Below are 11,418 nucleotides of genomic sequence, written 5' to 3'. Positions count from 1 at the left end.
GTACATATCACATAAGCCCTGGGAGGTTATTGCTGGGGCTTGGGCTTTGGCTTTTACTCTGACTGAGATGGGAACTGTGGGAGGGTTCTGAGCAGAGAGGCGACATGATCTGTCTCCTGATTTGAAAGCATTCTCTGGCTGCTCATTTTAGAAAGGCTGTGGGAAGATTTGGGTAGAAGTATGGGGGCCAAGCTGTGGCAACATCCAGGCAGGAGATGTTAGTGGTCTTGACCACGGTCGTGGTGGTGAGAGATGGTCAGAGGAGAGAAGTAGGGGAGGAGGCCAGGGAGTTGCTGGATGGGAGTCCAGTACGTGGTGAAGACAGTCAACAGGATTTTCTGACAGACTGGATGTGGGGTGTGAGAGAAGGCAGGGGTCAAGGTTGAGTTTGATTCTCACTGAATTATTAAGTAATTTTAAAAAAACACTACTGCCTTTCTCAATCCTACCAAGTATGGGATGCTAGATTAAAGAAATCTCTTCATTTTCAGTGCAGTGGCTCATGCCTGTAGTCCCAGCTGTTTGGGAAGCAGAGATGGGAGTATCTTTTAAGGACAGGAGTTCAAGACCAGTGTTGGCAACATAGCTAGACCTCCTCTCTACAAAAACGTTTTTCAAAATTTAATAAAATAAATGTAGGTAGGCATGGTGATGTATACTTGTAGTCCCAGCTACTCAGGAGGCTGAGGTGGGCAGATCTCTTGAGGTCAGGAGTTTGAGGCCAGCTTGGGCAATATAGCAAGACCCCTCACTCTACAAAAAATTTAAAAAATAGCCAGGTATGGTGGCACTCAACTGTAGTACCAGCTACTGGGGAGCTGAGACAGAAAGATGGCTTGAGCCCAGGAGATTGTGGCTGCAGTGAGCTCTAAGTACACAACTGCACTCCAGTCTAGGTGACAGAGCACGACCTGTCTCACAGTACAAATAGAAATACAAATAAAATAATGAAATCTCAAGTTAGAGCCTTTTGTCTCTGCAGCCCTTGCAACCCCGGAGCTGTGCAGTGGGGTTTGTCTCTGGGAATGAGGAGACCCCTGCCCAGTGTTGTTGCCTGACTAATCAGTGTTTTTAAAAATGTATTAATTGGGGTGGGTGCAGTGGCTCATGCCTGTAATCCCGGCACTTTGGGAGACCCAAGGGGATGGATCACCTGAGGTCAAGAGTTCGAGACCAGCCTGGCCAACATGGTGAAACCCCGTTTCTACTAAAAAAAACACAAAAATTAGCCGGGCATGGTGGTGGGCACCTGCCCAGCTACTTGAGAGGCAGAGGCAGGAGAATCACTTGAGCCTGGGGGCGGAGGTTGCAGTGAGCCAAAATCGCGCCACTTCACTCCAGCCTGGGCGAAAGAGCGAGACTCCATCTCCAAAAAAAAAAAAAAGTATTAACGTAATGATTTTATTATTAATATGTAATGTATATTAAATATTTTTAAAAACTTGTATTATATCAACATGTAATGGTTTTATTAATATGTGATAATATTTTAAAAATTTAGTCATTTTCTAATTTTAATATATTTATGTAAAGAAAAACTCTTAAGAGATCTTCAATAAAGTTAAAAAATGTAAAAGGATGCTAGACCCCGAAAGATTGAGAACTTCTAGTTTAGAAATATTCCAAGTAAGCCACATACAACTTGCTACTTAATCTATTTTCTTTCTTTCTTTTTTCTTTTAGGAGATGGGGTCTCACCCTGTCACCCAGGCTGGAGTACAGTGGTGCCATCACAGCTCGCTGCAGCTTTGAACTCCTGGGCTAAGGATCCTCCTGCCTCAGCTTCCTGAGTAGCTGGGACTGTAGGTATACATGATGACACCTGGCTAATTTTTAAATTGTTTTGTAGACATGGGGTCTCACTTTATTGGCCAGGCTGTTGTCAAACTCCTGGCCTCAGGTGACCCTTCTACCCGTGCCTCCCATCCTAGAGGTATGAGCCACGACAACAAGCACTTGTTCAATTTTCTAAAAAAATAAAAAATGTCTAAAGGCTGTGGGATGATGGCAGGAAAAGTAGAAAAACAGAAAAGTTCAAATAACTTACTCACACATATTCTTTTGACAGCAAGAAGAACTTTTAGTATATATGTTCCTTACAAAAAAACAAAAGGCAAATAAACTGTTGTATAAGAACTTCAACACACACTGTACAATATTCCCACTTTGCTGACATCAGTTATGGAAATTCTTCGTGGTTTACTTGACTATCGCTATCAGTATTTTGCTTCTCTGATCATTTTTATCAACTTCCTCCTCATCGGTTAACTGCTCTCCAAGGTATATCGTATTGTGACATACTGCTGCTGCACAAACATGGCCAGCGTCTTCTTATTAAACATACACAATGCTTCCCTAATTTCTTTTTTTTACCATCTATCTCTGTGTTTTGCATTTTTCTTACCTTTATTGTCAGAGACTCCAAAAAGTCCGTTGTACTGATTTATCACAATTTGCTTCATTTATTTTTTGCTTATATGGAATTTTACCCAACAGATCTCATTAGAATTTCTAACCTGTTTTTTTTTTTCCCCAAGACAAGGTCTTGCTCGGTTGTCCAGGCTGGAATGTGGTGGTGCTATCACAGCTGTCTGAAGTCTCAACCTCCCAGGCTCAAGCAATCCTCCCACCTCAGCCTCCCAAGTTGCTGAGACTATAGGTGCTTGCCTCTATGCCCAACTCATATTTGGACTTTTTCTATATGTGGGTTCCAGAGGGATGACTGCGAAACGTGAGTATGCATGGATTTTGATATATGCAGAGATAGGTGGCTGGAACTAATTCTCTCTGTATACCAAGGGACAACTGTATGTGGTTTTACAATTATGCTGTGGGACACATATTGTTCCATAGCCTTTAAAATAATAATTTGTAATGACAAATAATTTTTAATAGAGTGGAATAATAATATTGATAAAAGTAGCAACTGGCCAAGTGTGGTGGCTCACACCATTAATCACAATACTTTGGGAGGCTGAGGCAGGAGGATGGCTTGAGGTCAAGAGTTTGAGACAGGTCTCGGAAAGAAAGGGAGTCACCATCTCTACAGAAAAATACATGAATTAGCCTAGTGTGGTGATGTGTTCCTGTAGTCACAGCTACTTGGGAGGCTGAGGTGGGAAGATCACTTGAGCCCAGGGAAGCTGAGACTGCAGTGACTCATGATCAGGCCTCTGCACTCCAGTCTGGGTGACAGAGTGACACCCTGTCTCAAAAAAGTAGCAGCTAACATGAAGTGACCTTTTACCAGGTGCCTATAAATATCATAGTTTAATTTCTTATAACTGTTTATTCCATTTAACTACTCTGTCTTCAATTACTCCTAGATTTTCACTGTGTTTGTACAGTTGACCTTTTGTTTAGATTGAATTGTTTCCCCAAGGTATTTCCAGAAGTAAGATTACTGTGAGTAATGGTGAATGGACATTCTCATTGCCCTTGATGTAAACTGACAAGGTTTTGGGTGCCTCCCAGCTATAATCCCAGCCCTTTGGAGGCTAAGACAGGACGATTGCTTGAGGCCAAGAGTTGGAGGAGGCAGTAAGGTGAGACCCTGTCTCTATTATTTTAAAAAATTGCCAAGCTTTACCCTGGAAGGCTATGTACTACGTAAACACCCCTCATAGTATAAGAAAGTGTCCATTTCACTGCACCTCCGCCAGCACAGGGTATTATAATTTAATAAGTTTTTTTCATTATTTTAAGTAGATAAAAGACCTCATGTTACTTTGTCACATTTTAACATCTTTCCTTAGCTTATTAGCTCTATTTCTTTTCTGTCTGTAAATGGTTGTTGTTGTTTTGTTCTTTGAGACAGGGTCTTGCTCTGTCACCCAGGCTTGATGACTGTAATGGCATAATCATGACTCACTGCAGCCTTGACCTCCCATGCTCAAACTACCCTCCCATGTCAGCTTCCCAAGTAGCTGGGACTGCAAGTGTGCACCAGCACTCCCAGCTAATTTTTTTCTTTTTTTGGTTAGAGACAGGGTCTTGCTGTGCTGTCCAGGCCGGTCTCTAGCTCCTGGCCTCAAGCAATCCTCCTGCGTTGGCTTCTGAAATTGCTGGAATTTCAGGCATGAGCCATGATGTCTGGCCTGTGCTAGTCTTTTATTTTCCAGAGTTCTCTTTACTTTGTGCTAGCCAATCTCTCATTATGCTGTTCCCATTATAATGAATAATTCTCTGTATTAAATTTTACCACTTTAAACCTTTGAGTGGTTTATGTCTCCTGATTGGACTCTGACTAATATGCTAGGAAGGGTCCCAGGAGATAAACCCACACAGATGGGATTTGGGCATAGGTTTGGTTATCCAAGGGGCAGTGCTGAGCTCCTTGCCAATGGGAAATGGAATGCTGGTGATTTCCAGGAAGTGACCTCACAATGACTCAAGCTACCACTTACTGTTGATTGTGATGAAATGCCAGCTGAGGCACATGCCTTGGGAGTTAAGTGGTTGCTGTACTTGACCACTATGAAGACTGCTGTGGGAAGGGTCCTTTTGGATGCACTTGAGCAGGGGTCCCCAACCCCTGAGCCATGGAGCTGTAAGGAGCCACACAGCAGGAGGTGAGTGGTGTCGAGTGAGGGAAGCTTCATCTGTATGTACAGCCACTCCCCTTTGCTCACATTCCTGCCTGAGCTCCTCCTCCTCTCAGATCAGCAGCAGCATTAGATTCTCATAGGAGCTCACACCCTATTTGTGAACCATGCATGTGAGGGATCTAGGTTGCGCTGTCCCTATGAGAATCTAATGCCTGATGATCTGTCACTTTCTCCCATCACACTGAGAGGATGGGACCATCTAGTCGCAGGAAAACAGGCTTAACACGGCCACTGATTCTACATTATGGTGAATTCTATAATTTCATTATATCTTACAAGGTAATAGGGGAAATAAAGTACCTAATAAATGTAATGTGCTTGACTCTTTTGGCCCAGCTCCTGCCTCCCAGCAGCCTCTTCCAGCCCAGAACTTTCTCCACTCAGCCTCTACAGACCAAGCTCATGACTCACAATGGCCTATTTAGGCCCATACCATACCTCACGACAGTCTCCGCAGATGAGGCTACTGCCTCACAACAGCCTCCACAGGCACAGCTCCATCGTTACAATGGCCTCTTTAGACCCAGCTCCTGCCTCCCAGCCTTCTCTCCAGGCCCTGAACTTTCTCAAGTCGACCTCACCAGGCCCAGCTCCTGCCACTCATTGGCCTCCGAAGGGCCAGCTTTTGCCTCATGGCCACCTTCCAAGACCCAGCTCCTGTTTTACAGTGGCCTCTTGAGGCCCATCTTCCAACTCCTGGCAGCCTGTACAGGCCCAGCTCCTGCCTTACAATGGCCTCTTTAGTCCCAGCTCCTGCCTCTTTGCAGGAGGCCCAAATGTCCGCAAGTCCAGGCCACAAAATCCAGGGCCAAAATGTCCACAAGTCAGCCTCTCAAGGCCCAGCTCCTGCCTTTCGTTGGCATCTCTAGGCCCAGCTGCTGCCCACAGGTGGCCTCTACAGGCTGTGCTCTTTCTTCTGACTGTGTCTGGAGGTCCAACTCCTGCCTCAGAACAACCTCTTTTGGCTCAGCTCCTGCCCAGCTCCTACTGGCCTTTGTAGGCCCGAAACTGCCTCAAGTCAAGCTTTCCAGGCCCACCTTCTGCCTCCCAATGGCCTGGACAGGCCCAGCTCCTGCGTGACAATGGCCTCTCCAGGCCCAGCTTTTGCCTCACAGAGGCCTTCCCCAAACAAGGTCCTACCTGCCTCCCAGCAGCCTCAACAGGCCCAGATCCTGCCTCACACTAATCTCATTAGGCCCAGGTCATGCCTCATGGTGGCCTCTCCAGGCCCAGCTCCTGCCCCCCGACAGGCTGTCTGTGCCAGAAACTTCCTCAAGTCGGCCTCTCCAGGCACAGCTCCTGCCTAACATTGGCCTCTTTAGGCACAGCTCATGCCTTGGTGGCCTCTCCAGGCCCAGCTCCTGCATCCCAGCAGCTTCTCTAGACCGAGAACTTTCTCAAGTCTGCCATTCCAGGCCCAACTTGTGCCTTCTGTCAGCCTCTACAGGCTCAACGTCTGCCTCACAGAAGATTTTCCCAGCCCAGCATGTGCCTCACTGCAGCCCCCTAGGCCAAGCTCCTGCCTTTCAGCAGCCTCTACAGGCCCCACTCCTGCCTCAATGGCCTCTCTAGGGCAAGCCTATGCCTCACAGTGGCCATTCTGGCCCAGCTTTTGCCTTTGGGCAGCATCTCCAGACCCAGAACTTCCTCAAGTGGGCCTGTCCAGGCCCAGCTCTTCCTCCCGGCTGCATCTCCAGGCCCACCTCCTACCTCACAATAACCTCTTTCGGCTCAGCTCCTGCCCAGCTCCTGGCAGCCTTTATAGGCCCAAAACTTTCTCACATCAAGTTTTCCAGCACAACCTTCTGCCTCCCGGCAGCTTGAATAGGCCCAGCTCCTGAAAGTCAGTGGCCTCTCCAGGCTCAGCTCTTGCCTCACAGAGGGCATCCCTGGCCAAGTTCCTGCCTGCCTCCCAGCAGGCTCAACAGGCCCAGATCCTGCCCGCCTCCCAGCAGGCTCAACAGGCCCAGCTCCTGCCCCTGACAGTCTCTCCAGGCCAAAATCTTCCTCAAGTAGGCCTCTCTACAGGCTGATCTCTTGCCTCACACTGGCCTGTTTAGGCCCAGCTCATGCTTCTTGGCAGCCTCTCCAGGCCCAGCTCCTGCATATTGGCCTCTCCAGGCCCAGCCTCTGCCTCCCGTCGGCCTCTACAGTCACAACATCTGCCTCACAGCAGATTTCTTCAGGCCCAGTATCTGCCTCACTGTGGGCCCCCCAAGTCAAGCTCCCAACCTTTCAGCAGCTTCTACACACCCAGCTCCTGCCACCCAGTGGCCTCTTTAGGCCAAGCTGATGCCTCACAAGGGCCTTTCCAGGCCCAACTTTTGTCTCATGGCAACCTTCCCTGGCCAGATTCCTGCCTGTCTCCCAGCAGCCTAGACAGGCCCAGGTCTTGCCTCACACTGGCCTCTCTACATCCAGCTCATGCCTCACGGTGGCCTCTCCAGGCCCAGCTCCTGTCCCAGGACGTCATCTCCAGGCCCAAAACTTCCTCAAGTCAGCCTCTCTAGTCCCAACTGCTGCCTCCTGGTGGCCTATGAAGGCCCAAAATCTCCTCAAGTTGACCTCTCCAGGCCCAGCTCCTGCTTCCTGTCAGCGTCTACAGGCCCAACCTCTGTCTCATGGCGGCTTCTCCAGGCCCAGCTCTTCCTCTTGGCTGAGTCTACAGGCACAACTGCTGCCTTACAACTGCTGCCTCACAACAGCCTTTTTTGGCCCAGTTCCTGTCCAGCTCATGGCGGCCAATGTAGGCCCAAAACTTCCTCAAGTCAAACTCTCCAGGCCCACCTTCTGCTTCCCGGTGGCATGAACAGGCCCAGCTTTGACTTGAGAACAGCCTCTGCAGGCCCTGCTCTTACCTCTCAGGGGCCTCTCCAGGCCCAGCTCTTGTCTCACGGCAGCTGCCCCAGGCCAAGTTTCTGCCTGCCTGCCAGCAGCCTCAACAGGCACAGCTCCTCCCTCACAGTGGCCCATTTAGGCCCAACTCATGACTGTCGGGCCATTTCCAGGCCTAGTGCCTGCCTCCTGGCTGACTCTTGAAGCCCAAAACTTCCTGAAATTAGCCTTTTGCTCAACTTCTGTCTACTGTCGGACTCTACAGGCCAGCGTCTGCCTCACAGTGGACCCTCCAGACCCAGATGGTGTCTCACTGTGGCATCCTCAGGCGAAGCTCCTGCCTTTCGGCAGCCTCTACGGGCCCAGCTCCTGCCTTGCAATGGCCTCTTTAGGCCAAGCTCATGCCCCATGGCGACTTTTCCAGGCACAGCTTTTGCCTTTTGCAGCCTGTCCAGGCCCAGAATGTGCTTAACTCGGCATCGCCAGGACAAGCTCATCCTCCTGGTGCGTCTACAGGCCCGTCTCCTGCCTCACAACAACCTCCTTTGGCCCAACTCCTGCTGAGCTGCTGGCAGCCTCTGTAGGCCACAGACTTCTTAAAGTAAAGCTTTCCAGGCCCACCTTCGGCCTCCCGGCAGCCTCAGCAATCAAACTATTCCCTCACTGCGGCCACCGAAAGCCAAGTTTCTCCCTGCCTCACGGCATCCTCCGAAAACTGAGCATTTGCCTCACGGTGGCCTCCCCAGGCCACGAATCTGCCTGTCTCCCAGGCAGCTGCTGCCTCACAATGGTCTCTTTAGGCCGAGCTCATGCTAGAAGACGGACTCTCCAGGCACAGCTCTTGCCTCCTGGCAGCCTCTGCAGGCCCAAATTCTCCAAAAGTTGGCCTCTCCTAACTCAGCTCCTGCCTCATGTCGGCCTACACAGGCCCAGACTCTTACCACACAGTAGACCCTCCAGGCCCACCACTTGCCTGAGCATAGCCTCCTAAGGCCAAGCTCCTGCCTTTTGGCAGCTTCTACAGGCCCAGCTCCTGCCTCGCAATTGCCTTTGTAGGCCAAGATCATGCCGCGAAGTGGCCTTTCCTAGCCTAACTTTTGCTTTTTGACGCATACTCCAGTCCCAAAACTTCCTCCAGTCAGCCAGTCCAGGCCAAGCTCTTCCTCCCAAAGGCTTCTGCAGGCCAAAATCATTCTGAAGTCACCCTCTGCAGGCCCAGCTCCTGCCTCCAAGTGCTGTGTAGGCCAAGCTAATGCCTCACAGCACACTTTCCAGGCTGAGCATTTCCTTTTGTGCATACTCTCCAAGCCCTGAACTTACTCTAGTTGGCCTCTCCAGGCCAAGCTCTCCCTCCCAGTGGCCTCTACAGGCCAAAATTGTTCTCAAATCAGCCTCTCCAGGGCCAACTCCTAGCTACCGGTGGCTTCTGCACGCCAAAATCGACCTCAAGTCAGCCTCTCCACACCCAGCTCTTGCCTCTAAGTGGCCTCTGCAGGAAAAACTTCAAGTCGTCCTCTCCAGGCCCAGCCTCCTGCTTCCCGAGGGCATGTACAGGCCCAGCCTCTGCCTCACAGCAGACTCTCCACGCCCAGCTCTTCCCTGTCTGTGGCCTCTCCAGTCCAAAGCTGCTCCTGCCTTTAGGCAGCTTGTACAGGCCCAGCTCCTCCCTCACGGTGGCCTCTTTCGGCCCAACTCATGCCTCTTGCAACCTGCCCAAGTGTCAGCTCCTGCCTCACACTGGCCTGTTGAGGCCCAGCTCATGCCTCTTGTGGCCTCAACGGGCGCAGCCCCTGCCTGACGGTGGCCTCTACAGGCCTGGAGTCTACCTCACAGTGGGCTCTCCAGGCCCATCTCTTCCTAACTGTGGCCTCCTGGGGCAATGCTCCTCCCTCTCAGGAGCCTCTGCGGGCCCAGCTCCTGCCTCCCAGTGGCCTCTGTAGGCGAAGCCCGTGCCTCAGGGCAGCCTTTCCAGGCCTAGCGTTTGCTGCTTTGCATCCTCTCCAGGCCCTGGACTTCCTCCAGTAGGCCTCTCCAGGCCGAGCTCTTCCTCCCGGCGGCCTCTGCAGGCCCAGACTGTCAAGTCAGCCTGTCCAGAGCCAACTCCTGCCTCCTGGCAGGCTCTGCAGGCCCAAGTCATCCTCAAGTCGGCCTTCCTAGGCCTAACTCCGGCCTCTCGGCGGCCTCTCCAGTTGCAAAAGTTCCTCGAGTCAGCCTCTCCAGGCCCAGCTCCTCCTGTCTCCCAGTGGCCTCTTTCGGCCTAGCCCAGCTCATGCCTCCCGGCGGCCTTTCCAGGCCCCGCTTTTGACTTTCCGCGGCCTCTGCAGGCCCCGAACTTGACGTCCAGTCAGCCTCTCCAGGCTCGGCCTCCTGCCTCCCAAAGGCTTGCACAGGCCCAGCCTCTGCCTCACAGCGGACTCTCCACGAACAGCTCGCTCTTGCCTCACTGCGGCCTCCCGAGTCCAAAGCTCCTGCCTCTCGGCCGCTTCGGCAGGCCCAGCTCCCGCCTGCCAGTGGCCTCTTCAGGCCCATGGGGCTCATTCCTCACAACGGCCTCTCCAGGCCCAGTTTTTCCCTTCCGGCGGCCTCTCCGGGCCCAGAAGCTCCTCAAGTCGGCCTCTCCAGACCCACTTGCAGCCTCCCGGCGTCCTCTCCGGGCCCAGCTCTTCCTCCCGGCTGCGTCTGCAGGCCCGACTCCTGCCTCCCAACAACCTCTTTGGACTCAGCGCCTGCCCAGCTCCTGGTGGCCTTGGTCGGCCCACAGCTTCCTCAAGCCAAGCTCCCCAGGCCCAGCTCAGGCCTCACGGTGGCCTCTCCAGGCTCAGCTCCTGCCCTCCGACGGCGTCTCCAGGCCCCAAACGGCCTCCGGTCGGTGGGCTCCTCCAGGCCCAGCTTGGGCCTCCCGGCGGCCTCTGCAGGCCCAAGTGGTCCTGAAGTCAGCCTCTCCAGGCCCAGCTCCGGCCTCCCAGCAAGCAAGCTCTTTTGGCTCAGCTCCTGCCCAGCTCCCGCCGGCCTTTGTAGACCCTGAACTTTCTCCAGCGAAGCTCCTCAGGCCCACCTCCTGCCTCCCGGTGGCCTGTACAGGCCCAGCTCTGGCTGGAGAACAGCCTCTGCAGGCCCCGCTCTTGCCTCCCAGGGGCGTCTCCAGGCCCAGTTCTTGCCTCACGGCGGCCTCCCGGGACCAAGTCCCTGCCTGCCTCCCGGCAGCCCGCGTGCAGTCCAGCTCCTCCGTCACGGTGGCCTATTGAGGCCCAACACATGCCTCTGGCACCCTTTCCAGAGGCGTGAGCCCCTGCCTTACACTGGCCTCTCTCATGCTGAGGGAGGTCAGCGTGAGCCCCTGCCTCACACTGGCCTCTCTCATGCTGAGAGAAGTCCTCCCTCACACTGGCCTGTTGAGGCCCAGCTCATGCCTCTGTTGGCCTCTCCAGGCCCAGCCCCTGCCTGTTGGCGGCCTCTAGAGGCCCAGCCTCTACCTCAACAGTGGGCCCTCCACGCCCACCTCTTGCCTCGCCGTGGCCTCCTCGGGCCAGGCTCCCGCCTTGGGGCGGCCCCCGCAGGCCCAGCTCCTGCCTCACAGCCCTCCGGAGGCCAAGCTCATGCATCAGGGCGGCCTCTCCCGGCCTGGCGTTTGCTCCTTTGCATGGGCTCCAGGCCCTGCATTTCCTCCAGTCGGCCTCTCCAGGCCCAGCTCTTCCTCCCGGCAGCCTCTGCAGGACCAGACTGTCATCAAGTAGGCCTGTCCAGGGACAGCTCCTGCCTCCCGGCGGCCTTGTAGGCCCAGACTGTCATCAAGTAGGCCTGTCCAAGGACAGCTCCTGCCTCCCGGCAGCCTCTGTAGGCCCAAGTCGTCCTCAAGTCAGCCTCCCCAGGCCCAGCTCCGGCCTCTCGGCGGCCTCTCCAAGTGCAAAAGTTCCTCGAGTCCGTCTCTCCAGGCCCAGCTCCTCCTGTCTCCCAGTGGCCTCTTTCGGCCCAGCCC

General features: G+C 53.3%; 2 pseudogenes; both read left to right on the top strand.

Moving 5' to 3' along the window:
- The first annotated feature begins 215 nt into the window (after positions 1 to 215).
- Positions 216 to 7,597, top strand: LOC134806980 (uncharacterized; annotated as a pseudogene).
- A 2,153-nt stretch (positions 7,598 to 9,750) lies between these two features.
- On the top strand, positions 9,751 to 10,727 carry LOC129144563 (putative uncharacterized protein FLJ44672; annotated as a pseudogene).
- Positions 10,728 to 11,418: the final 691 nt, after the last annotated feature.

The sequence above is a fragment of the Pan troglodytes genome, chromosome 6, assembly GCF_028858775.2.
Source record: "Pan troglodytes isolate AG18354 chromosome 6, NHGRI_mPanTro3-v2.0_pri, whole genome shotgun sequence".
In the NCBI taxonomy this organism is placed as follows: domain Eukaryota; kingdom Metazoa; phylum Chordata; class Mammalia; order Primates; family Hominidae; genus Pan; species Pan troglodytes.
The sequence above is the reverse complement of the archived record's forward strand: the minus strand, read 5'-3'. Positions and strand labels throughout refer to the sequence as shown.